This window comes from Octopus sinensis, linkage group LG13 (genome assembly GCF_006345805.1).
Source record: "Octopus sinensis linkage group LG13, ASM634580v1, whole genome shotgun sequence".
Taxonomy (NCBI): domain Eukaryota; kingdom Metazoa; phylum Mollusca; class Cephalopoda; order Octopoda; family Octopodidae; genus Octopus; species Octopus sinensis.
This window is the reverse complement of record NC_043009.1, coordinates 63,613,845-63,621,344: the sequence shown is the minus strand read 5'-3', so window position 1 is coordinate 63,621,344 and position 7,500 is coordinate 63,613,845. Positions and strand designations below refer to the sequence as shown.

Sequence of the window (7,500 nt, the reverse complement as noted above, 5' to 3'; positions counted from 1 at the left end):
CCATAAACTTCAATAATCATTAACCTCGTGTTTTTGGAAAGAGTATTAATCAATTTTAGATGAACTAATTGAAAGTATGTGGAGGCACATGGCCTAGTGGTTAGAGCAGCGGACTAGCGGTCGAGAGATCGCAGGTTCAAATCTCAGACCGGGCGATGTGTGTGTTTATGATCGAAACACCTAAGCTCCACGCGGCTCCGGCAGAAGGTAATGGCGAACTTCTGTTGACTCTTTCGCCACAACTTTCATTCCTGCATCTTGCTGCTCACCTGCGACGGACTGGTGTCCCGTCCAGGTGCGGAACCTATACGCCAAAGAAACCGGGAAACCGGCCCTTATGAGCCAGGCATGGCTCGAGAAGGTACAAACAATTGAAAGTGTGGCTATGCGGATATTTTGAAAATATCTCACTGGATGATGACCGTGCCTTTCATAGCTAGGGGTTGTCCATTTGGTAAGGCACGCATAGCACCCGTTCGGTCACACTGCTTGGGACACGGTGAAGTCATGGGGCAGCATGCAACATGGCTGATTGTGAAGAGGCATCGGAAGGGATCAACTGAACCAACGGTGCTCCTTACATTGAATGCTGAGCGAAAGGAATCCTAGAAGTTCAACGGTCAAGATCAGTAAGCTCTGATAATTAAGTAAATGCAACGCCTCCATAAAGTGGCCGGGGTGGGGTGGGATGGGGGGAAGGGCGTCCATTGTTTGTGTAATCAGCTAATGAGAGATTCATTGTGACTCAAGCTCCTGATTCAAATTCATTAAAATGGAATTGGTTGGCGACAAAGAGTCAATGGAGTCCGCGGAAACAGCGATAAAAATGAAGTAAAAGTGATGCGATCACGTGATTGGCTATCACTTGTAACTGAAGCAAAAAAAAAAAACTTATATATAATCCTTTCTATTATAGGCACAAGGCCTGCAGTTTAGGGGAAGGGAATGAGTCGATCACATCGATCCCAGTGAGTAACTGGTATTTAATTCATCGATTCCGAAAGGGTGAAAGGTAAAGTTGACCGCGGTGGAATTTGAACTCAGAACGTAGCGGCAGACGAAATACCTATTTCTTTACTACCCACAAGGGGCTAAACACAGAGAGGACAAACAAGGACAGACAAACGGGTTAAGTCGATTATATCGACCCCAGAGCGTAACTGGTACTTATTTAATCGACCCCGAAAGGATGAAAGGTAAAGTCGACCTCGGTGGAATTTGAACTCAGAGCGTAGCGGCAGACGAAATACCTATTTCTTTACTACCCACAAGGGGCTAAACACAGAGAGGACAAACAAGGACAAACAAACGGGTTAAATCGATTATATCGACCCCAGAGCGTAACTGGTACTTATTTAATCGACCTCGAAAGGATGAAAGGCAAAGTCGACCTCGGCGGAATTTGAACCCAGAACGTAACGGCAGACGAAATACCTATTTCTTTACTACCCACAAGGGGCTAAACACAGAGAGGACAAACAAGGACAGACAAACGGGTTAAATCGATTATATCGACCCCAGAGCGTAACTGGTACTTATTTAATCGACCTCGAAAGGATGAAAGACAAAGTCGACCTCGGCGGAACTTGAACTCAGAGCGTAGCGGCAGACGAAATACGGCTGCGCATTTCGCTCGGCGTGCTAACGATTCTGCCAGCTCACCGCCTAAATATCGTATATATTATGATGTCATTTCATAATTAACAAAATAACACAAGTATCCTCTTTGTGTCACGTCAAACCAACAGTTTGCATGATTAAGATTTTTAGTGGGGTTACCACAATCGACGGGGCCCTTACAACGTGTTCCTTCATCATCTTGAGTTTTCTGTCGTATTTTTAACAAGTTGGGTTTCTAGTATCTCTGAGCTGGCGAAGCTGATGTGGAGGTGGGTATAGCCAGACCACTCATTACACACACTCACACACAAAGGTAGGGAGAGAGAAAGAGAGAGAGTGAGAGAGAGAGAGAAGAGAGAAGAGAGAGCGATATATATATAAATTTTAAATTGTTTAGAAAGTGTTCGCAATCTAAATTAAAGGGAGATAAGTCTTTAATAGTCTGGAGAAGTTATCTATCTTGTATTGCAAGGAGGCAGCGTTAAGCAATGCTGTGTATAGAATACAAGGTTATTTATTACTAGTGTGGAGGCGCAATGGCCCAGTGATTAGGGCAGCTGACTCGCGGTCATAGGATCGCGGTTTCGATTCCCAGACCGGGCGTTGTGAGTGTTTATTAAGCGAAAACACCTAAAAGTTCCACGGGGCTCCGGCAGGGATGGTGGTGATCCCTGCTGTACTCTTTCACCACAACTTTCTCTCACTGTTTCTGTTGTACCTGTATTTCAAAGGGCCGGCCTTGCCACTCTCTGTGTCACGCTGAATATCCCCGAGAACTACGTTAAGGGTGTACGTGTCTGTGGAGTGCTCAGCCACTTACACGTTAATTTCACGAGCAGGCTGTTCCGTTGATTCGGATCAACCGGAACCCCTCGTCGTCGTAACCGACGGAGTGAGTGCTTCCATTTATTACCAGTTCAAGAATGCCTGGGGCAGATTCGAACCTGTAAGAAAGTTTTTGACTATGTTTTGCCATGGAGAAAATCGGAGAGAAATTTTCCCCATGACAAAACACAGTAATTTGAATTTGAAATAATGATAAACCTTATATGTACGTATTCTTTTTGTATTTTACAAAAACACACACGCATACACACACACACAGACATACAGATGCTAACACGCGCGCGCGCACACAAACACACACACACACACACATACACACACACACACACACACACACACACACACACAAAAGCATACGGACATGACCCCCTCCGCCTCTCTCGTTGCTTATACATCCATCACTTAAACCCACATTTTTAGCCTGTTATGGTAAATAGCCGACAGCCATTCAGTCACTGTCTTCGTAATTCACAAGAACAGAATCCCTCTTTTTTTCTTTACTGCCCACAAGGGGCTACACACAGAGGGGACAAACAAGGACAGACAAACGGATTAAGTCGATTATATCGACCCCAGTGCGTAACTGGTACTTAATTTATCGACCCCCGAAAGGATGAAAGGCAAAGTCGACCTCGGCGGAATTTGAACTCAGAACGTAACGGCAGACGAAAGACCTATTTCTTTACTACCCACAAGGGGCTAAACACAGAGAGGACAAACGGATTAAGTCGATTATATCGACCCCAATACGTAACTGGTACTTATTTAATCGTCCCCGAAAGGATGAATGGGCAAAGTCGACGGCTTCCAATGGCTAACTCTAGTCACGTGGTATTTGTTGTTATTTGGCCGAAAGCGACATCAGTTACCACGTTCCGTCGATCGTAGGAATTGATGTCGCTTTCAGGCTAATGAATAGAGCTGAGTCGAACATTATATATATATATGTAATTTCTTCCAAGGCGGCGAGCTGGCAGAAATGTTAGTTAGCACGTCGGGCGAAATGCGTAGCCGTATTTCGTCTGCCATTACATTCTGAGTTCAAATCCCGCCGAGGTCGACTTTGCCTTTCATCCTTTCGGGGTCGATAAATTAAGTACCAGTTTCGTACTGGGGTCGATCTAATCGACTGGCCCCCAACCCCAAAATTTCCAGCCTTGTACCTAGAGCAGAAAAGAATATGCCTTCCCTGAGGAGCTGGCAAGAAGCACAAAACCGGCCAAGAGACTTTGCCCCTCTTTTTTTCTCTCACACATGAATAGCAAAGAAGGAATGCGTTTACTTTCTTATTTTTATTTAACTCACAGCAGGGCTTTATAATATTTAAGTTTATTGTTTTATATGCGTTTTATTGTTGTTGTTGTTGATGATGATGACGGTAATTGTTGTGGTTGCGTTGCTATTTACGTATAAAGAAGGTATAAATCCGTTTGTCTATCCTTGTTTGTCCCTTCTGTGTTTAGCCCATGATTCGTGACAACCCCGTCTATTTTCTCTGACTCTGTGTATCTGTTTAAGAAGAGTAGCGTGTTTAAAGAAGACCAAGCTATTAAATACAGCGAATCGAGCGACCAGGCGAAGGGTCTTTCATTGAACCCCCACGAAGTTCTGTGTTATTTATTTTGCTTCTTAGCGTTGAACATTGTTTGTTACTACGAAGGCCAAGAGCTGGCAGAGTCGTTAGCGCGCCGCACAAAATGCTTGGCCGCATTTCTTCGATCCTTACAGTTTGAGTTCAAATACTGCTAAGGTCGACTTTCGCTATTTTGGGATCGATGAAATAAGCACCAGTCAAACCCTCGGGTCAATGTAATCGGTTATCAAAACTTTCAGACTTTGTGCCAATAGAAAAAAAAATAGCTTGCTTACGAACCACATGGTTCTGAGTTCAGTCCTACTGCGTGGCAACTTGGGCAAGTGTCTTCTACTATAGCCTCGGGCCGACCAAAGCCTTGTGGGTGGATTTGGTAGACGGAAACTGAAAGAAGCCCGTCGTATATATATATATATTATATATATATATATATATATTATATATATATATATATATCTGTATGTATGTATGTGTGTGTGTGTGTGTGTTTGTATGTCTGTGTTTGTCCCCCCAACATCGCTTGACAACCGATGGTAGTGTATTTACGTCCCCGTAACTTAGCGGTTCGGCAAAAGAGACCGATAGAATAAATACTAGGCTTACAAAGAATAAGTCCATGGGTCTATTTGCTCAACTTAAGGCGGTGCTCCAGGATGGCCGCAGTCAAATGACTGAAACAAGTAAAAGAGTAAAGAGTAAAGAGTATGTTATTTATGAAGGGCGGTCGATTTGGCAGAATCGTTAAAGTGTCGAGAAAAATACCTTGTTTTCATTTGTTCTGGTTCTTCAGGATCTGTGTTCAAATCCATCGAGATCATCTTTTCCCGCCTGGCTATATTTAGTAGCCAGGCCTCCCTTAAATAAACGCGGTACCATTCTTAAAGATGCTCACAGGGTCATAGAAAATAGGCGGGTTTGTCACAAATGAGACATTGTTGCTCATGGGTCTTCTGGATCAGAATCGACCTGAGGCTATATAATAACGCAAAAGGGTCGATAAAATAAAGTACCGACGTAAGTAGCATTGGCTAACTCCCTCCCCTCAAAGTTGTTGATTTTGTTCCTAAATTAGGGATCATTAAATGTTGTTTCTTATTGTTTTTGGTTCATATTGCTTTGCGTAAACGTTCGACGTTTGAAATTATTTCGTGCTATTTCCATCTGTGTTATTGTTTTGTGTTTGTATTTATTTATGCCCACTGACGAGAACAGCGCCGTAGAAATGAAAATAGCAAGCATAGAATAATTCTAATAAATGCTATATTTATCTCAGTTTGTCATCATTTTAAATACTGCTGGAATCGTTGGCATTCTTTCGCACCTTCAACAAGTGGTGACTTTCTTTTTGCTTATCCTAATAGAACATAGCGGCCACACATACACAGATACACACATACACACAGAGACATACAAACACTATAACACACAGAGATATACACACACGTATACAGAGAGAGAGAGAGAGAGAGAGAGAGAGAGAGAATAAATGTACCGTATACCTGTTCATGGAGTAGAACTTACACACAAGTCTTAACAAATACCTCCTTCGTTCAAAGCTTCGAGGATGACGAATTATCAATAAAGGGAGGTATTTAGCTCTCAGTGCTTTCCGAAGGTTCACTGAACCTTGCTGTCAATCAATTGACGAGATGTTTAGGGAACTCATGGGTGGCTATCTGATTAATCTTTTACAGCTTGTTTGTAAATATATTAACTCAATCTGGGAAACAATTGCGACATTAACTGTGTTATACAGTTGGTAGGTGTTTGGGTTTCGCTCGGTTTGTGGTGTTGGTATTGAGGTAGGGCGCGAGCTGGCAGAACCGTTAGCACGCCGGGCAAAATGCGTAGCCGTATTTCGTCTGCAGTTACGTTCTGAGTTCAAATTCCGCTGAGGTCGACTTTGCCTTTTATCCTTTCGGGGTCGATAAATTAAGTACCAGTTACGCACGGGGGTCGATATAATCGACTTAATACTTATGTCTGTCCGTGTTTGTCCTCTCTGTGTTTAGCCCCTTGTGGGTAGTAAAGAAATAGGTATTGAAGTAGGGCCGAGCCCTTTGTTGTGGACGCCCTGAGTAAACAGAAAGAAAAGGGATATAAAATGGGTGGCATTCCGTCGGTTACGACTAGGAGGGTTTCAGTTGATTCGATGAACGGAGGGGCCTGCTCGTAGAATTTAGTATAAGTGGCTGAGTACACCACAAACACGCGTGCCCTGTCTCGGATACGAAACGTTGTAACAAAATCAGTGCCTGCTACAATCTCTATAGAAAATCTGTAGAGAATGACCTTAAACAAGTTATAGTTCTCAGGGAAATTCAGCGCGACACAGAATGTGACAAGGCTGGCCCCTTTGAAATATAGGTACTATTCATTTTTGCCAGCTGAGTGGACTAGAAAAATGTGAAAAAGATGTGTCTTGTTCTAGGACAACGCACCACCGGGAATCGACCTCACGACCTTCCGATCGTGAGCCGAATACCTTAACCACTAAACCACGCGTCTTGAGTAAACTGAATTTTCGGCGCCATTACATATAGAAAATTTTGACACGAAAATAAACTGTTATTACGTTAAGAGTTCAAATTCCGCTGATGTCGACTTTGCCTTTAATTTTTTTCGGAGTCGATAAAATAAGTACGAGTTACGTACTGGGGGCTTGTCTCTCCACCAGAATTTCAGGCCTTGTACCTTTAGTAGAAATGATTATTATTCCCTTGTAGATCCATTAGACATCATTTCTTCCAGTTTTTTACGTTTTGAGTTCAAATTCCACTGAGGTTGACTTTGCTTTTCATCCGTTCGGGGGGTCGTTAAAATAAAATACCAGTTGAGTAGTGAGAGAATCCACAAACCCACCTCCCCCCTGCTGGCCTTGCACCAACGTTTGAAACCATTATATCCACTGTGTTTCGTGGGGCCTTGGGCAACTGTGTTTCGTGGGGCCTTGGGCAACTGGCCCCGTTGTCGACCCTATGTTGACGATTCTGTGTTATTACCCATCATATAAATTGTGGTGTTGGTGGTGATGAAACACACAGAACTTATGGAGTTGGTATTGACGAGATAGGCATAGCTGGATCAGTGGTTAATGGCACAAAATGCTGGTATAGGCCACAGGCGTGGCAGTTTGGTTAGAAGCTTGCTTCCCAACCACATGGTTCCGGGTTCAGTCCCTTGGCAAGTGTCATCTACTATTGCATCGGGCCCACTAAAGCCTTGTGAGTGGATTTGGTAGATGAAAACTGAAAGAAGCCCGTCGTGTGTGTGTATGTGTCTTGGTATATGTGTTTGTCCCCCACCACCGCTTGACGACGATGTTGGTTTGTTTACGTCCCCGTAACATAGAGACCAATAGAACAAGTACCAGGCTTAAAGAGGAAAAAAACGTCCTGTGGTTGATTTGTTCGGCTAAATTTCTTCAAGGCGGTGCTCCA

At 43.4% G+C, this 7,500-nt stretch overlaps 1 protein-coding gene and 1 long non-coding RNA gene across 2 annotated transcripts in view; one reads left to right on the top strand and one right to left on the bottom strand.

Moving 5' to 3' along the window:
* LOC118765843 overlaps positions 1-2,799 on the bottom strand; it is a 19,024-nt gene extending 16,225 nt beyond the window's left edge. Inside the window, exon 1 of the long non-coding RNA XR_005001739.1 lies at positions 2,764-2,799. This is a non-coding gene — a long non-coding RNA (uncharacterized LOC118765843). The remainder of the gene's footprint in view (positions 1-2,763) is intronic.
* LOC115218346 (tubulin beta-4 chain-like) overlaps positions 1-7,500 on the top strand; it is a 78,503-nt gene that overhangs the window by 2,333 nt on the left and 68,670 nt on the right. The gene's annotated exons all lie outside the window — the stretch shown is intronic.